The sequence below is a fragment of the Lissotriton helveticus genome, assembly GCF_964261635.1.
Source record: "Lissotriton helveticus chromosome 1_1 unlocalized genomic scaffold, aLisHel1.1 SUPER_1_unloc_5, whole genome shotgun sequence".
In the NCBI taxonomy this organism is placed as follows: Eukaryota; Metazoa; Chordata; class Amphibia; order Caudata; family Salamandridae; genus Lissotriton; species Lissotriton helveticus.
Genome location: NW_027611692.1, coordinates 508090 through 528219, shown reverse-complemented (window position 1 = coordinate 528219; position 20130 = coordinate 508090). Strand labels below are relative to the sequence as shown.

The window sequence follows — 20130 nt, the reverse complement described above, 5'->3', positions numbered from 1 at the left end:
ATATCCTGTGGCAATTGTAATAAGGCGGATGGGATCTGTCATTTTTGAGGCAATAACCTCTCCGATAAACTCAGAATCAGGCCTGATGTCTGCACCAAGTGTTGTAGAAAGAGCAATAGCCAGCATTATAGGAAGAGGGCCTAGAAACAGATATAGTCCCCGAGTCACTGAAAAGGGATCTGAGTTTGCGAGAGAGGACCGATAGCAAATGCACCCTTCAGTCTCTTCTTGGAACGCCCGAGAGTGCTTCATAGGATTCTTTTGTCTTCTTATTATCAGATACCTGAACCCTCACCTGGATCTCCCTCTCGGGGCAGACGGCCTCCAGGTGTTGTGTTTCCTGAGGCTCTGCTCCCCTCAACTAAAGGGTCAGTGTGGTGACACCCACGCAGCAAGTGTCCATGTGAGGCCGTAGGAATAGGATACAGTGGACACCAATACACCGCCTAGTACAGATGGAAAGAGTGGTCCCTGACCAAATCAGAATTATTCAAAACAAATTAAAATAAAAAACCAATAAATGACAAAATTCTTTAGTATAACACTATTGTTTTATTCACATAGTGTTAGTGAATTTTATCCTTACATTGTAACTTTTTAACATAGAATTATCATTTTTAAATCATTTTCAGTACCCACGTTACAGGAAAAAGGGGGGTAAAGTGCAATCAGCAGGGATTAGTGCAAATGGAGTGAAAGTGACAAGTCAGTTGTAAATTTCTTCTAACAATTAACAGTGGCTTCACAGGGGAGCCATGCAGGAATGCATCCAAATTTTTAATGAAAGTATTATTCAAAACATCATGTTGTAACTGGTGTTGATCGTCACACTCTAGTCATGTGTTAGAGGTCTAGCAGTCGACGTTTCGACCCTGTTCGTAGGGGTGATGTCCCTTACATGGCGGGTCTTCTTCAGGACACGGGGAGGGGGGTGGGCATGTCCTACAGGAAACACGATTAAAATTACTAAAAAAGGCCAGCAAGTGGGAAAAGGTTCACAGAGGTACATGAGTTTACAAAAAGGTTCCTCATTGTAGACATGGCCGACACAAAATGAGTCGAAATGTACTAGGCAGGGTTGGGCTTGGGCTATCATATTGCCCTACATGAAATGCGTGTTATTACCAAGGGGGTGCCACGCAAAAACATACATCAATTGTAACCACAACGTGTAAAATTTGACAAAAGATGTTACCTTGTTGGGGAAATAGAGCTGTCTCCAAAAATCTTCCCTGTGGAGTGATATATGGAAATTCATAGTGAAGTCTATTGATCTCAATTGTTATAACTATAGTATCATTCCTGAAACTGTCCGTATTTACCTTGTTGATGATCCGGAGGGATCTCAACATGAGTGATGCACCTACGGAAAAGAGGAGCGAGCCGATATTATTGCTGCCCCGCTTCTATGGAACACTGTGTAATCATTCAAAACGGAACTGGAAAAGAGGTTTACCTGTTCCATCACTTGGGTGCATATGGCGGGGTCTGCGTTACTTCAAAATTCTGCGCCTGGGAAATAAAATCGACATCCGGAATTAGGTCCCGTAATGTCCGCATGTATTATTAAGCTTGTAGACCGTGGGAAGGACTTAGGGTCTAATTACCTGGAAAAACGGGTCAAGGTGCCGCGTCCCCAGCCATCTCTTACTCTCTGTGAGTTCGTCTGGCGTCCCGTACGGCAGCAAAAAAAACGGGCAGACTTCCCCATCACGTGGCCATAGTCGACACGGTAGACAGACTAAACCAGTAACTATGGTTACTAAGGTGACGCTTCGATCGGGGAGAAAGGATATTAATGCTCGTTTTGGGGTTGAATTAAAATAATGAAGTATAAGCTTGATGTGGCTACTTTTAATTTAGATTATCTGTCAGGATCTCAAACGTGTATGGATTGAATTTTCTTCAAACATGAAGAATTATTCGTTTATAGCAATCACCACATAATTTCACCAGGACCACGTAATTACCTCGCAGGGTATTAAAGGCGGTCTAGAGTTCATGAGCCCAAATGATATCTAAAATATGTATATAAGACACATTATTATGCCTGGCTAGATCACGTAACTACCTCACAGGGTGTTAAGGTGGTCTAGAAGTTATCGTGTCGTGCCTTCATTTGAGAAAACATTTGATCATCATTCCCAAATTTGTTATTTCAAAGATTTCCACGTAAATGCCTCACAGGGTATTGAAGGTGGTCAGATAGTTCAAGATCACAATTAACAAGCATTGGAAATGCAATAGGTCTCGCATTAGGAAAGTTTGAGCTATTGGTATTGTAAATGACACTTTTTTTATTTATGTGTTGGTTTTGAAAGTAGCTAAATTAATAGCTTTGTCAGTTACAATGTCAATAGTTTTAACTTTCGCAAATGTGACACCTATAGCATTTGTAATGCAATGTGTGTTGTATTTACGTGACTTAGATGTATTGATATTACAAATAACAATGGCTTTTAATTTTGTAAATAATTAATACTTAAATAAAAGTTATTGTAATTTATAATGGCAATAGCTTAAATGTTTGTAATTAACTTTTGTGAAGATTATGTTCAGTGTATTTTATTGTGACGAAAATCCAAGAACATTGCATTTGCACCTAAACACACACAGAGCCACACACATATAGATGTGGTGGTGGTGGATCTGGGGGATATGGTGGTGGTGGATGTGGTGGTGGATGTGGTGGTGGTGGGGTGGTGGTGGTAGTGGATGTGGTGGTGGATGTAGTGGTGGTGGGTGTGGTGGTGGTGGATGCGGTGGTGGTGGATGCGGTGGTGGTGGATGCAGTGGTGGTGGATGCGGTGGTGGTGGTGGATGTCATGGTGGATGTGGAGGTGATGGTGGATGGGGTGGTGGTGGATGTGGTGGTGGATGCGGTGGATGTGGAGGTGGTGGTGGATGCGGTGGTGGTGGTAGTGGTGGATGGGGTGGTGGTTGTATTGGATGTGGTGGTGGATGTAGTGGTGGTGGTGGATGCGGTGGTGGTGGATGCGGTGGTGGTGGATGTGGTGGTGGTGGATGTCATGGTGGATGTGGTGGTGGTGGTGGAGGTGATGGTGAATGTGGTGGTGGTGGTGGATGTGGTGGTGATGGTGGATGTGGTGGTGGATGCGGTGGTGGTGGATGCGGTGGATGTGGTGGTGGATGCGGTGGTGGTGGTGGATTCGGTGGTGGTGGTGGATGGGGTGGTGGTTGTGGTGGTGGATGTAGTGGTGGTGGTGGATGCGGTGGTGGTGGAAGTGGTGGTGGATGTGGTGGTGGTGGTGGATGTGACGGTGGTGGATGTGATGGTGGTGGATGTGGTGAATGTGGTGGTGGATGTGGCGGTGGATGTCATGGTGGATGTGGAGGTGATGGTGGATGTGGTGGTGGTGGTGGATGGGGTGGTGGTTGTGGTGGCATTGAAAGCGTGTTAACTGTTGGCAAACGCGCAATTTTATTTTTACGTGCATACTTTTCTTATTCTTAGTTTTCAGCATGTTTATTGCAATTTGGATTAAAAAAATAAAGCAAACCCCCTGGTGGATTTTCATCCGAAATGCATTGGGGAATGGGGATTGAATTTAGAATTAGGAATGAATTATATTTCGGCAGTTCTTATCAACAATTAAATAATCAGTTTATAGTGGCGCTCTCAAGTGGCTTGGAATCACATGGTGTAATAAAAATAACAATTTGAATTAAGTTAATTCAGGTTTGGTTTATGTGTATGGCAGTATTTCGGCTTTAAAGGCAGTGCACCTGTGGGACTATCATTTTTTTCTAGGATGTTTACGCAACCTTTAATGTCATCCCGAATGGAATTTCTTTGGAAATAAAGGCTTATTTGCTGTGTTTTTAATACCTTGCACGATGGCACAGTGTGTCCCCTTGATCTGCAGGACAGTTAGCTCCCGGCAGTACCGCATAGGAGGCAGGCATGTGCATGGAATTGCTCGTGCAAGGGTCCTCTGGCAGATATGAAGAGCAATAATTAGACTAGAAGTGACTCATCTTACAAGCTCTAGTGTTTTCTGTTATCGCTTTAATAGCTTGGATTTCCAAAGTAGTAAATCTCTTTTAAAGGGAAATATCCTAATACTAAATAGTTATTTCTGTTTGGTTGAGGTGTGTCAGAGATTAGACGAATTAATCCAAGAGCACACAGTGTGTCAGTGAAGAGCTGGGACTTTACGCTCTTTATTTGAAACCAATGGTACAAGCACCATAACAATCCTTCGGCATTTAAAAGAAAACAATGCTCATAGCCTATTTGGTGTCCCTTTTGGAGATTTCCGGCTCACGCCCATGAGCGTTTCACTCTTTATTGCACGTGAGCCAAGTGTCGCCCAGGGCTGAAACTTGATAGGCTGAAAAAATGGACTGCCTACACTGATTTGCCAAACTCGACCGCGTTTTGGTTGTTTACAATTCCACGAAGAAAGGCAAGTTCTCGGCAGAAGCTCTTTGTGGAGAACCGAGAGCAGGTGTTTAAATAAAGCGGCAAAACAACCAATTAATCTTGATTTATTTGTCTCTTATTATTATTTTAGATAATTTTATGATGTTGATTGAAAATACCGTGTCGAACCATTATAACAATGTATCCACGAGACCCACCCCCCCTTTTGCAATTAGCAGTTTGTTTTGTTGACCCTATTCTGTGCATTCTGTAGACGGTGAGGTTAGGAAGAGCGTGCAACAACTCCAGTGAGTACCTCTTAAAATACAGTTGCTTCAATCATAACAAGATGGCCGTAGCAGGCGCGTGTCTTAGGGTTCGCTCATCTCGCGCTAGTGTCTTTCTCCCTGGGTCAGGGGAGGGGGCGGAGCGGGGAGAGGTGCGAGACGGCAGGCAGGGGAGGAGAGTAGGAGGAGGAGGGGGAGGAGAGTAGGAGGAGGAGGGGGGAGGAGAGTAGGGGAGGCACGGCCTAGCGGCCGTGCAATCAAGAAGTGAGGGGGCGGAGCTGGGGGAGGCTGTGAGAGAGAGTGGGCAAGGCAGGCAGCTGGGGGCATGTGCACGCGCTTTTAAGCTCAATGCGCATGCGCATTGAGCTTAAAAGTCACGGGCACTGCAAGGAATCGCCACGATTCCTTGCAAGTTAGTTAAAGAGTGGTTAAGCCCCCATAGTCTCGCAAGCTCGATGCGCATGCGCATCGACAGGCGAGACCTAAAAATGTATATATGTTTGCAGTACCATAGAGTACGTTGTAACAGTCTATACTAAATATGGAACCCTAAGTAATGTTATATTATATATGCATGATTTTTACCAGGCTGGGTCAATTGCACCCGATATTTTGAGGCAGCGGTCGGAAGGATAAAGTGTACATCCCTCACTTTGTCATCATTGTATTAGAGCGAGGGTGTAGGGAAAGCACTTTACATCGTTGCCATTTGGATAAAGCTACTGTCCAGTTATCCAAAATGATAATTCTGTGTTAAAAAGTTACAATGCAAGGATAAAATTCACTAACACTATGTGAATAAAACAATAGTGTTGTACTAAATAATTTTGTCATTTATTGGGTTTTTATTTTAATTTGTTTTGAATAATTCTGATTTGGTCAGGGACCACTCTTTTTATAACACGTAATTACCCAGGTCCCTCTGACGCTCTGGGTTGACCCCCCTTTGTACAACATAGTACAGATGGAAGCAGATGCAGAGGGGTGCACCCACCTACCTGTGGGCCTCCTCTGTACATCATAAGCCCCTACTTGTGTGCCTCCTCTGTTTATACCTCATAGGCACCTACCACTGCATCTCCTGTTTATACCTCATAAGCACCTACCTGTGCACTTCCTCTGTTTGTACCTCATGAGCATCTACCTGTGCACCTCCTCTGTTCATACCTCATAAGCACCTACCTGTGCACCTCCTCTGTTTATACCTCATAAGCACCTGCCTGTGCTCCTCCTCTATTCATACCTCATATGCACCTACCTGTGCTCCTCCTCTGTTTGTACCTCATGAGCATCTACCTGTGCACCTCCTCTGTTTATACCTTATGAGCACCTACCTGTGCACCTGCTCTGTCTGTACTTCCTAAGCATCTACCAGTGCACCTTCTGATTGTACCTCATATTCTCCTACCTGTACACCTTGTCTGTTCATACCCCACAAGCACCGACCTGTGCACCTCCTCTGTTAATACCTCATGAGCACCTACATGTGCGCCTCCTCTGTTTGTACCTCGTAAGCAACTACCTGTGCACCTCCTCTGTTTGTACCTCATAAGCACCTACCTGTGCATATCCTCTGTTTATACCTCATAAGCACCTACCTGTGCACCTCCTCTGTTTGTACCTCATAAGCATCTACCTGTGCATCTCCTCTGTTTGTACCTCATGAGCACCTACCTGTACATCTTCTCTGTTTGTACCTCATAAGCACCTTCCTGTGCACCTCCTCTGTTTGTACCTCATAAGCACCTACCTGTGCACCTCCTCTGTTCATCCCTCATAAGCACCTACCTGTGCATCTCCTGTTTGTACCTCATAAGCACCTACCTGTGTACCTCCTCTGTACCTCCTAAGCACCTACCTGTGCGCCTCCCCTGTACCTCATAAGCACCTACCTGTACATATCCTCTGTTTATACCTCATAAGCAGCTACCTGTGCATGTCCTCTGTTTATACCTCATCAGCACTTACCCCTGCACCTCCTCTGTTTGTACCTCATAAGCACCTACCCGTGCACCTCCTCTGTTCGTGCCTCATAAGCACCTACCCATGTACCTCCTCTGTTTGGACCTCATAAGCACCTACCTGTGCATCTCCTCTGTTTGTACATCATAAGTACCTACCCGTGCACCTCCTCTGTTTGTACCTCATAAGCACCCAGCTGTGCATATCCTCGGTTTATACCTCATAAGCACCTACCTGTGCTCCTCCTCTGTTTGTACCTCATAAGCACCCACCTGTGCACCGCCTCTGTTTGTACCTCATAAGCACCTACCTGTGCCCTAAGATCACCTCTGGATCTCCCAACGACCAAGCACCTCCCCAGACTCTCACTAAGGTCATTGACGTCATTCGTCCGGTCATCTTGGATGTCCTTAATGCTTCCATCACCTCTAAATCCGTCCCTCCTCCGTGGAAGTGTGCGATGGTTAAAGCCCTATTAAAAAAGCCCACACTGGACCAGAACAACTTGGCCAACTATCACCCTATCTCGTTACTTCCGTGGATGAGTAAACTGCTTGAGAGGCACGTTAATAACATCTTAGTGGACTATCTGGAGTCCAATAGTCTGCTCCGTGCCTCTCAGACAGGGTTCCGCCCTTTGCACGGAACTGAAACCGCACTTTTAGCAGTGACGGAGGAAGCCAGAGCTGTGTTGGACTGGGGAGGAAAAGCCGCCATCATATTACTTGACCTCAGTGCCGCGTTCGACACGGTCAACCATGCCACATTATTACAACGACTGAGTGGCCTGGGCGTGTCGGGCGCGGCCCTGGAATGGCTGACCTCCTTCCTGGACGAACGATTCTTCCAGGTGTTTGAGGGCGAGGCAGTCTCCCCCAAACATCCACTCAGGTGTGGGGTTCCCCAGGGCTCCTCCCTGAGCCCCACCCTTTTTAATGCCTATATGGAACCTCTAGACAAGATAGTCCATCCCTTTGGTGTGCGCATTGTTACCTACGCCGACGATACCCAACTGGTGGTCTCTTTGGACCACTCCGAGGGATCGTCTACCACCCTAGGTCCCTGTCTAGAGGCTGTGGCCAGGTGGATGCAGTATTCCTGTTTGAAACTCAACGGGGAAAAGACAGACATTATGCTGTTGGGCAATCCTTCCCCGTCTGCCCTAGCATCCATCTGGCCCCCATGTCTTGGCCTGCCTCCTACCCCCAAACCTCAGATAAAGAGCCTCGGAATCTGGCTTGACAAGGCGCTTGACTTTTCGGTTCAAGCCACTAAGACTGCCTCTACATGTTTCGGGCTGATGAAAATGTTGCGCAAGGTGCTCCCCCTGCTCCCATTCCAGGCGAGGAGGATCGTGGTCCAGGCCCTGATACTCTCCCGCCTGGATTATGGAAATGCCCTATACATGGGAGCCCCGGTAGCAGTCTAAGCTTCTCGATCTAAGTGCCGCCTTTGACACTGTCTCCCATGACATTTTACTTCAACGTCTGGTTGAGGCTGGTGTAGATAAGGTGGCCCTTGATTGGTTCAGATCTTTTTTATCTGATCGCTCCTTCAGGGTCAGCATTCCCCCCTTCGAATCTAAACCACATGCGATTGCCCAGGGAGTACCACAGGGATCGGCTCTAAGCCCCACTCTATTCAATCTTTATGTCCAGCCGCTAGCTGATGTCGCCATGCGTGGGAACCTCTCCATCGTGTCCTACGCAGACGACACTCAGCTGGCGGTTGCGATTAGTGGGGCTTCCGATCTCGAGGCAGCCAAGTTCCGTGAGGGACTTATCTCTGTGGCACATTGGATGAATGACAATTTCCTACAATTGAACGCAAAAAAAACCGAGGTGCTCATTGTGGGAAAGCAAATTCATCTGTGGGATGATAGCTGGTGGCCTCAAGAGCTCGGACCTATTCCTATCCCTGTTGCTGAAGTAAAGAATCTTGGGGTGTGGTTTGACTCCCATTTGAGTTTCACCACCCATACAAAAAAGACCGCTGCTTCCTGCTTTGGGATTTTGCGTCAGCTTCGGTCCACCTTCAAATTTTTTGACGCTCCCACTCGTCAGCTTATCGTGCAAGCCATGATCCTGTCCAAACTGGATTATGTTAGCTCTCTTTTTCTTGGAGTCAACCAGGCTGAGCTTTCTCGCCTCCAACGCATTCAGAACGCCGCCGCCAGGGCTCTGGTTGGCTTGCCCAAATTCTGTTCAGCCAGGAAAACCATCTATAATCTTCATTGGCTCCCGGTGGCACAGAGAATAAAGTTTAAATCTTTGATCCTAACTTTCAAAATTCTTAAACTTTCTTCCCCTCCGATCCTTCAGCATTTAATCTCTCCCTATGTGCCAGCTCGTACTCTGAGGTCCTCTGCTCTTCATCTTGCTATCGTTCCTCGTTTTAAGAGATCCAGGACAGGCGGACGTTCCTTCCAAGTTCTTGCCGCCAAGTTGTGGAACTCTTTGCCTGTGCATATCCGTGCCATCGAGGGGCTTTCTGCTTTTAGGAAGGCAGTAAAAACCTTCCTCTTTCCCCTGGTCCCCTAGCTTTGTTTGCTGTGTTGTGTTCTTAGTCTCTGTCCGGTTTTTGGTTGTGTTCTCGCGCCAGGACGCCCCTTTGCTGGGGCATCTGTGCGCGTAATAAATCCGGTTAACATAACATAACATAACATAACATAACAGTCACCTATAGGCTGCAAGTTACGCAAAACTGTGCCGCCCGTCTACTCTATAACATTCCCCGCTGGCAGTCAGCCAAGAATGCCCTAAAGGAACTTCACTGGCTCCAAGTAGCGGCCAGAGTGCAGTTCAAGGCCATGTGCATTCTGCACAAATCCTTTCATCGCACTGGTCCGGCAATTCTACACCCCATAGTCACGCCCTATGCCCCGTCCAGAGCCCTACGCTCTAGCTCTTTACAGCTAGCAACTACCACCAAAATCTACAAAGCTCGCTGGGGCGGTCGCTCCTTCTCTCATACTGCGGCCAAGCTTTGGAACTCCCTTCCGCCTTCTCTCCGAGAGAATAATAACCGTATGTCCTTCAGAAGGTCTTTAAAAACTCACTTGTTCGCAAAAGCTTGTTGATCTACCCTGAGCTCGCCATAAGCAATCAGTCAAAAGCGCTGCGAGGCCTCCGGGTAGTTATGCGCTATACAAGTGTAATTTTTCATTTCATTTAATTTCTGTGCGCCTCCTCTGTTTGTACCTCATGAGCACCTACCTGTACATCTTCTCTGTTTGTACCTCATAAGCACCTTCCTGTGCACCTCCTCTGTTTGTACCTCCCGGAGGAGATTCTGAAGCGAAGCTTGTGATCACCATACTACCAACCATGGCTATGACTATTATCTGATGTTTGCTGTGTGCATGCTTCAAGTGTGTCCCCTGCCTCAGCCAACAATGAACCCTGTGGAGTGAGTACATAGACCGAGGGGAGTAGGGAGCTGAAGGACATGGAACGAGATAAACCTGGATAAAAGAATTGTAGGATGGGAGAAATGAGACTTTACCCGTGGACAACAGACACCTCCTCCTTCTCTACCAAAGCCCTGTTGAGGCACAAAGTAGCATCCTGGCCTTCAGACAGACCACAATAAGTCAAATATCTCGTAAATGTTGAAAAACTTTTATTAATATACACACATCTATTGGATGTAGGGATATTTCAGTTAATTTATTGATTGTGATGGATTCTCTATGAGGAATAAATGACTGATATAGTTGAACAATAAATGACATGATTTAATGTTTGTTTGCCATATCTGTGTGCACAATATAAAGACAGGCCTTTGCAATCAGCCCCTCATTCTGTTGTACAAAAAGCCCTGGAAGGAGCTGCTGATTGAATTACAACAGGATCTTAACTTTACCTACTTTAGGAAGAACTAAAGACTCAATTTTTAAGTTGTCTTTCAGGGCAGAATCAGTCCATAGTTCAAAGGAGATGGATATATATTACGCTGATAGAAAATCCACCTCAACTCGGGATAATGCTCCAGTCTTCCAGGTTAGAAGGATCCAGAAATGCTTGAGCCTGGAGGGCTGTAAAATGTGTTGAAGGTGACTTAGGGCTTTATTACGAGTGTGGCGGTCTTCCAATCGTACTACCACTGCGAAGGTACCAGGCAGACTGCCAAGCCCATTGAGAGCCCGCCGCCGCATAATGAACTAAATCCAGGGTGGGTGGGCGGTGCAGCAGCGGTCTTGCGGCGGCTGTATTAGGCTCATTAGAGAGCCTAAACATCATACCACCACCTTAAGAGTGCCTGCAGCACGTTCCTGCACCATGTCATGCATGCCAGACTGTGCAGGAACAAGGGTGCAATTCCATAGGGTGGCACAACATGTGCCCCCTGCATGCAACCTCAGAAGCAGAATCGGCCGGGGCCCTGTTAGGGCCCCTTACCTGCATGTCCTTTATCCTTTTCATGGTGGGGCGGTGGATATGCAGACTGTAATATGCTCGACAATGTCGGCATTGGCACTGCCAACATATTCAGGGTGTTTGCAGACTGCCTCCACGGCAGGATCCTTGATCCTCGCGGGGTGACGGTCTCGTGGCGGTCCCACCACCACACTCATAATACGGCGGTCAGACCCCCATTGGACCCCCACCATGAGTACGGCGATCATGAAGGCCGTCGCACTCGTAGTAAGGCCCTTAATGAGCGGCAAGGTAAAGGTGGGAGTTGACATTTGAGCTGATCCAGTGTGAACATGAAAGCATTGTGGAAGAAGGTGTCTGGAGTTACCTGTCATATATACTTCCTAAAGTGTTACCTTTGTCATGTATACTTCCTGAAGAGATACCTTTGTTATACACTTCCAAAAGAGTTACCTTGGTTAAATACTTCCTGAAGAGTTACCTTTGTTATACACTTCCTGAAGAGCTACCTTTGGTAGATACTTCCTGAAACTGAATTAACGGCAGCGCTTCCTGATTCCTCTCTTTTTCCACAATCTGTTCTGTTTAATTGTCCATGTGTATCTACCTAAAAACTGTTCCTGTAGCACATGAGTGCTCTGTGGCTACCCTTTCGTTAGTAATTTACTCTGGACCAATGGTAAATCACTGCCTTTTGTGACATGTTCAACCACAGTTTTAATGAAATATCCATGTATGGTAAAATGTTCCTTACTACATTTCAAATATGGTAGAGAATAGATTTCTTCTACAGCTGGTTAAATATTGTGTATTCACATTCTATTACATTTGAATTTAGTAATATTTAATTTCTTTACATCCAACAGAAAATAAGCCTTAAATGCACGGGTTGATTATGAATAATGAAGATAACACATCAAACCTGCAAAAATTATCAAAAATAAGGAGCTCCAAAAACATCAGTGCAATCAGAGGCAGAGGACAGATCCAGGAAGACGCAGTCAAGGCTCTGCACCTTGACACCCCAAGACGAAGAAATGACCTCAACAAAATTAAGGCAACAAAACTGACAAACCACCTGCTGTATAAACAAGCGTCCAACACCAGCTTTGATCATGAGGCCGGTATGAGAGTTGGAGGAAGGTCTCGTGTCTATTTGGGATCCATAGCTTGGAACAAACTCCCTCTTCAGCTTTGAGCTGTTAGCAACATGATAATGTTTGAAAAAAGGTTGAAAACGTGGCTTTTTGTCAATGTTTGAAACAACTGGATTTACTTTCTTTTCTGACCTGTGCTTTGCCCCGGGACACTCTTTGGAGTAGCTGTACACATTACGAGTCGCTTCACTATCATGATATGGCTAGAGCAGTGCTTCGCTATCTAAACTGGCAACAGACCTCCATTCAGTGCTCTAGGTGTATTGCAAACTCTTTCTAGCCAAAACAACAGGCACCAGGGACAAGCACAACAAGGTGGAGCCTAACAAGTGAAGGCTAAAGTAAAGGGGAGTGCAGCTCTCTAAAGTACAGAGTATTGTCCCAATTTGCACCTACCGGAAGGAAGATTAAGCTTCTCCCGCAAGCAAGCGAAGCCATTATCCAATCTAAAGATGCAATCACCGACAAGGAAGCCTTAATGATATTATGAATGTGTCAGGTATTTAGGAGTCTTGTGTTTTATTGTTAAATCGGAAATCAAGCGTCCAAAATATCACACACATACAGGGAATGTGAAAATAATGCAAGTGGTTTATTAACTATGCTGACCCTTCAGGAAACACGGTCAGGAGAAAAATCGTGCAATTGCACTGAATATGTCAAGAACTTTAGCCAATTAGAAACCCTAAAAGAGCATCAGCAAATACAAACAGGGAAAAAACCATACCAATGCACTGAATGTGTGCAGAGCTTCAGTCGGTTAAAACATCTCCAAACACATCAGCGAACACACACAGGGGAAAAACCATACCATTGCAATGAATGTGTAAAGAGCTTCAGTCAAATTGCAAACCTCCACACACATCAGAGAATACACACAGGGGAAAAACCATACCATTGCAGTGAATGTGTGAAGAGCTTCAGTCGGTTATCACTCCTCCAAACACATCAGCGAACACACACAGGGGAAAAACCATACCATTGCAATGAATGTGTGAAGAGCTTCAGTCAGTTATCACACCTCCACACACATCAGAGAATACACACGGGGGAAAAACCATACCATTGCAGTAAATGTGTAAAGAGCTTCAATCATATTTCAAACCTCCACAGACATCAGAATATACACACAGGGGAAAAACCATACCATTGCAAGGAATGTGTGCAGAGCTTCAGTCAGTTATCACTCCTCCAAACACATCAGCGAACACACACAGGGGAAAAACCTTACCATTGCAGTGAATGTTTGAAGCGCTTCAGTCAAATTACACACCTCCACACACATCAGAGAATACACACAGGGGAAAAACCATATGATTGCAGTGAATGTGTAAAGAGCTTCAGTCACTTATCAGACCTCCGGAGACATCAGCGAATACACACTGGGGAAAAACCATACAATTGCAGTGAATGTGGAAGTAGTTTTAGGGTACTATCAAACCTCCACACACATCAGAGAAGACACACAGGGGAAAAACCATACCATTGTAGTGAATGTGTGAAGAGTTTCAGTCAAATTACAAACCTCCGCACACATCAGAGAACACACACTGGGGAAAAACCTTACCATTGCAATGAATGTGGCAGTAGTTTTACTTACTCTTCAGCATTAAGAAATCATCAGCGAGCTCACAAAGAGGAAATCTTTTAAATGCCATGAATGCTTGAAAAGCTGTAGTCCATTATCAATCCTAAGCAAGCATCAGCAAACACACGCAGAAGAAAAGCCATTCAAGTGCAATGAATGTGTGAAGAAATTTAGTCAATTATCAAGCCTATGTAGACATCAGCTTGCACTCACTCTGTAAATACCATACAACTGTAGTGAGTGTAGAAGTAACTTTAGTGCATCTTCCGCATTAAGGATTCATCAGTTAACACACACAGAGAAAAATCCTTTCAGGTGCAGTGAATGTGTGAATATAATCTGTCAGTTATTAAACCTACGAATACATCAACTAACATACACAGAGTAAAAATGAGCATTGCAATGAATGTCAGAAGTGATTTTGTCAATTGCGAACACACCTGGGGTAAACCATACAATTGCACGAAAAGTGTGCCAAGCTTTTGTCAATTTCTAATCCTACATAGCCTCAGCGAACACACACCTTCATTTAACTCACTTAGAAATAATCCCAGATATGCAGTGAATTCAGAAAGAACTTAAGAACATTAACAATAATATTGACTCATCTGAGGACATAGACAGGAGCAGAACAGTACAGTTATTGTGAGATGAAGGAATTACAGGAACAAGTATATAATTATGTGGGTTATTCAAATACCAGATGAATGAAGACTCGACTAGAAGAAAAGAAGAAAACTAAAGATTTGTAGAATAATAAAAGTGTCTGTTCCCAGTGATTGTTCACTTCGGTACACATAGAAAAAACAACGTGATATAATAGGAAATCCACTGGGAGAGTAGCACAATGTGGAATAAAAAAAAAGAAACACTGGTGGTTTTTATTTGGCGATGAAGAGTTACAAAGAAAAACATACTAGTGTTCCTGTTCATGCTACCTGTAAAAGTGTAGGGATGAATACGATTCTGCCTGCACACATTGCTATATTAGCATAAGTGAGTTCGTTGCTCAAACGCAATTTTTGCTGCTTTTGAACATGACACTACGTCTCTGTTTTTATAAAAACAAACTGCTTGCTTTTCCTTCACATGAGAACGGTCTGTTTTTCACATCTCTAGACTCACACTGCGACCTCAAGTCTGCACAAAGTGTTCAAGGTTAAAATAACAATGTATGGTGTTGATGCAGGTTGATCGACCCACGCTCTAGACACAACACGTACACAGCTGCTCATTTCTGAAACTCAGGTGCTTTTAATATTGCACTGCATGCATGAGACTAGCACTTCTAAAAAACTTTTCAATCGACAAAGAGCTGTGCTTATCTGGGATGTGATTCACTTCACCTGACTTTGGAGGTATGGGGTTCCCAGTTTTAACCTAGAGATCTTCTATTATTATAATACCTAGCTCCTAGCAAGGGGAGGGTGGTACACAAGGCGCTATAGACCTGGTTCCACTATCATTATAATATGAATTCTCCCTTTGTATTTTATGGAATTGTAACAATGTTGATTGTATGCATCTTTTTACTTATGTTAATAAAGATACTGCATCTTAGAGCACGTAGTTGAAATAAACTTTTAAACTATACAGTGTCTCTGATTGCTCACATTGTGGACATTTATGAGAATAAAAACAAAAGAGTGTTCTTGATTCCCACTATTCCTGAGAGGTCCCAAAGTCGCTTGTTCATTGTTAGCTTCGCTGTAGTACGGAGAATGAATGAGACACTGTTGCTAGTCGGATAGGGGTTCTGGGCACTGAGGTGGATTTTTGGTACACCACAATACACTGAGGTCCTGATTTCCTGCGCATAGTTCTGTGCATGAGCAGAATTCCCGCAACATGGCGCCCAACGTCTTGATTAGTGCTTGTATCTGTCCACAATAGCCTCAACACCTTTTCCGGTTAACAGGCGTGACGGATTAACCTACCTATACGAATGTTTTATATTTTAATTCAAGCATGAGATTTATAAAAAGGTTTACATTTTTAATTACTACACTTTTTTGTACTGCAATTTATATAAATTGGTTTTCTTCTCTATGTCCTCATGGGTGATATTGACATAGCTCAGCATAGTTGGGCAGCGCTCCGGTGTCATCTGACGCAGTTTGAAGTACCAGACAATGGTATGTGTTATCTTTGTGACGAGTGCTAATTCGGCGTACCCCTTTGAGTTTTTCTACTCTTGGGTCATGTTTCCTGTAATAAATGCGGATGAGGATACGTTTCATACATACACTCACACTGCGATTCCTGTGAACTATACTCTATATAGGACACAAGAGATTCCAATTTCGGCATGGCAGCATCGTGTTTGGTTTAATGGCACCCTCCCACACACCGTAACTCCGGTTCGGTTAGGTCCCTTGTCAATTCCTGGGGCCACTTGGCCAGTCTTAGCCGGGTTCACACCATATCAACGTTATCTCAATGCCCCGATTGACGACTTGTGTCAACTTTATACCTCTTTTGTTGGGGTACATAGGGCTTTAGTTCAATATGTTTCTTGCAGTGAAACAAGTTGGACCGGCCGGGATGTCGATTAGTTCAGTCATGGTTAATTCGGTGCATTCGGTAATGGGCAAGCACCCTCAAACTAAGTACGATATGCCTTATTGGCTTGCTGAGAAATTTGACCAACTGGAAGCAGTGTTTCCTAATACCACTCCTGTGGAAAAACACAGGATTCTCACAATTAGCTTGCAGAAAGACTTATTGCCAGAGGTAACAGATTGTGAGAATTGGGGTAAAGTATTTGCAGCAGGATATGCGAAGTGTTTCGGCACGCCGTCTATGACTGTCTTGCCCTCTGTGATCAAGCATGTTCCGGAAGAGCACAGTTCGGAGGCAGCTGTCGAGTTGGGAATGAGGGTCGTTGGAGTATTTGACGTAGTCGCTGATCTCATCTTTTGTAATGTAAAGGGAGATGCGGTTAACTTTCAGGTGTCGAATGCTTTGTGCGTTGTCCCAGACGTCGACAAACCCCGAGCGTTACCGAGTATTATTGCGGAGGCTTATAAGACCATTGGCCGCAATAGTTTGGGTGTTAAGCCTTTTGCTAAAACGGCAACTCAATCGCAGACTCAGATGGCAAAGTCTACTAAAGACGACCATCCAAATTTTCCAAAACAGAATTGGAAGAATAAAAATCAGGGGAAGCAGCAATAGAAACAGGGGTCGCGTCCGGCGTCGCCGATACCAGCATCTACTGAGCACACTTATGATTTGCGCGACGACGCAAGAATTAGGTCTCCTGATAGATTTCAGGTTCCTGAGCAACGTTCTCCTCGTTCTTCACAGGAAACATCGGGTGCGCAAGCCGGTGGAGGAGAACACGGCAGGGGTCGGGGTGCCGCACAAGGACGTGGGCAGCCCCGCCCATTTGATGGTAAAGGCAAGCAGGTAGACTTGCCACGTTAACACCCTCATTTTCAGGAAAAGAAAGTTGCTGCATGAACCGTAAGGTATGCCACGGATAGTGAGAACACAGCTTCGGATCTTGACATGGGCATTAACGCTGCTCGACAGCGCAGCGGAGGTTAAAATAGTGCAGCAAGCACTGCGTCCATATCTGAAGGTGACAGCAACTGACACTTTTATCACAATGGAAACTACTGACACTAGGGTGGCTCCCCCTGACAGACTATATGATATATTTTTTTTAATAGAAGGTGACATCCAACATGTAATAAAAGGGATTTTTTGGGAACATCTGACCTCTACATATGACATTCTGTTAGCTGAGTCAGACTGGCCCCCGTGTTTCATTTTGGCCGCTCCAAGAGGGGAGGAGGTCACCCTCCCTAGTTTTCCGCACACCGTGCCCACGGAGCAGTCTGCAGAACTTTGCAGAAGAGTGTGCTCTGGTGCTTGCACCTGCGTTGTACTGTACTCAAGTCGGGTGGGCTAAACTTTCTCCCAGACACGAGATTCCATTGCGGTTTATGCCACAGCCACCACCCCGCTATCCCATGCGGCGATTGGCTAAAGCCCCCGTTGCGGAAATCCTTGAACAATTAGAATATCAAGTTGTCATTGAGACATGTGTGTCACCCATGAATAATCCTCGTTTCACTATTACCAAACCTGATGGGTCGTACTGCCTGGTTTTGGATTATCCACATTTAAATTCACATTGTCGTACATGTGCGGTACAGAACACACACAGTTCAGCTCTCGTTAACAGTCTGATGCGAAAAAGATTTAAGATCACACTAGACATTTCAAATGGCTTTTTTAGTCATAATCTGTCCTCTGTTAGTAGTCAATGGACAGCGTTCACTTGTGGCGGCAAACAAAAGCAATTTAAAAGATTGGCCATGGGCTATAAAAAAGCCCAGGTGTCTTTGTCGCATGTGTCGTCTCTTTGTTAGATGGCATTGATCCTGATGCATACTCGTACATTGATGATATTTATCTTATGGACGACGAATTATGGCCGCATCTGTGTCGCATTGACCGCATCATAGTTATGTTTGCGGATTTCGGTTATAAATCTAACTTTGCAAAGTCAGACATTGCGGAGTTCACAGTGTTGTTCCTGGGCTATGAGCTCAACAATGAAGGTAGAGGTCTTGCACCTCACTTCCTGGAGAAATGCGCATGTTTATGGTCTCCTACAATTCTGAAAAAACTACAATCCTTGCTGGGATTTTTGAATTTCGGGCGTACTTATATTCCTGATTATGCCTAGCGTATCATACCTCTATATGCTTTGATACAACCAACTTTTACCAAGTCATGCTGGCTGCCTGAACATTCAGCTATTCTGCAATTTTTGCAGTCTGATCTTCTTGAATCTAAGCACTTATTGACTCATGATAACCACACTAACCTGGTAATAAGAATTGTGCCTGGTGCCTTGGGTTTCACGTACTTGACGTTTAATGAAGGAGACACAGTGCCTATCACTTACAAGTCACACTTGGTCACTTCGGCTGAAAAGCGATTTTCTTCTGTCGAGAAAGTCTTGACAGCTGTACAGATGGCGATTCTAAAAGAGAGAGCACAGTCACAAGGAAAACACATGTTTGTTGTTACACCTTATCCTGCATTTGAAGCAGTGATGAAAGCCAGTGTACCAAATTCTAAAGTTTTATATCCTAATTGGATACAATGGGCAACTTCGTTGAAATCTCCGGATGTCACATTTATCTTTGACCCCTCATTGCAAACTCAGGAGTTCTTACAGTATGAGTTTGTTCATTCTGTTCCTCTGTCCATCTGCACGCTTGAGGATTACCATTGTATCATTTACACAGATGGTTCGGCGCAACCGGCGATAGGATCTAAGCATTCTTATTCAGTGGCCTGCGAAATCGTGGCTGGTACCATGGTGAATGGAGAATTCAAGTCTGATGTCGTGCACACGCAGACATTAGGTGACGGTACCGCCCAGTTGGCAGAGCTACGTGCTCTAGTGCTTGGGTTAGTGAGATTGAGGGGTAAAAGGTCCCAATCCCTTACTGGCCGTTTATTGAACAATGGTCCCTCTTTTTTGTCAAGCTTGCCCTCGGCATGGGGAAACCCCTAACCCCCTATTATAGCAAATTTTGAGAAAGGTGTTTCAGGGCAAGCTCTGTTTTTTATAGTCTATTATGGAAAAATTCCAATCGCACGAGACGACTCGTACCGGCATTACACCAAAATCAGAGAATCCCTATTTATCCACAGAAAAGAACGACCAGATATACTTCTTCAACCTGATTCGTAACGCCCTGAGGAAGCCCCAGGCCTGATGGCCATGTAAGGGGTGAAACAAGTGTTGGCTGTTCTTCTACGTACTATCACGAATATAGTAACACCTTTATTAAAACAAAAAAAGAACCACTGTGTGATTGGAATTTTTCCATAATAGACTACAAAAAACCAAGCTTGCCCTGACACACCTTTCTCAAACTGTGCTTTAGTGTTTGCATTGAAGTTTGCTGACCCTCGTGTGACTACTTTAGTTGTGAGTGACTCTTATTACTGTATTCAGTCCTTCAATAAAAATGGCGGCGTTCGATAATGTCAACCGGGGCTGCCTCTGGAGAAAATTGGCCTCCTGGGGGATCCCCGATCCCCTATTGCACCTTCTGATCGAACTGCATACCAACACGTGGGTCCAGGTTAAGCTTGGCAATGGTACACACCTTTCCAGGCGCATTCCGACCACCAACGGCCTAAAGCAAGGGTGCGTCTTAGCACCGACCCTTTCCAACTTATTTACAGCCGATTTACCACCTGCCCTAGAAACCTGCAATGCACACGCTCCACGCCTGGGGGACAAAGCGCTGCCTAGTATATCCTACGCAGACGACGTGGTCCTGGTCAGCCACACCAAAGTAGGTCTCCAAAACCTCATCAATGCACTGCACGG

At 45.0% G+C, this 20130-nt stretch overlaps 1 protein-coding gene and 1 pseudogene across 1 annotated transcript in view; one reads left to right on the top strand and one right to left on the bottom strand.

Moving 5' to 3' along the window:
- LOC144806135 (uncharacterized) overlaps positions 1 to 20130 on the bottom strand; it is a 236999-nt gene that overhangs the window by 95680 nt on the left and 121189 nt on the right.
- Positions 10546 to 15351, top strand: LOC144806141 (uncharacterized; annotated as a pseudogene).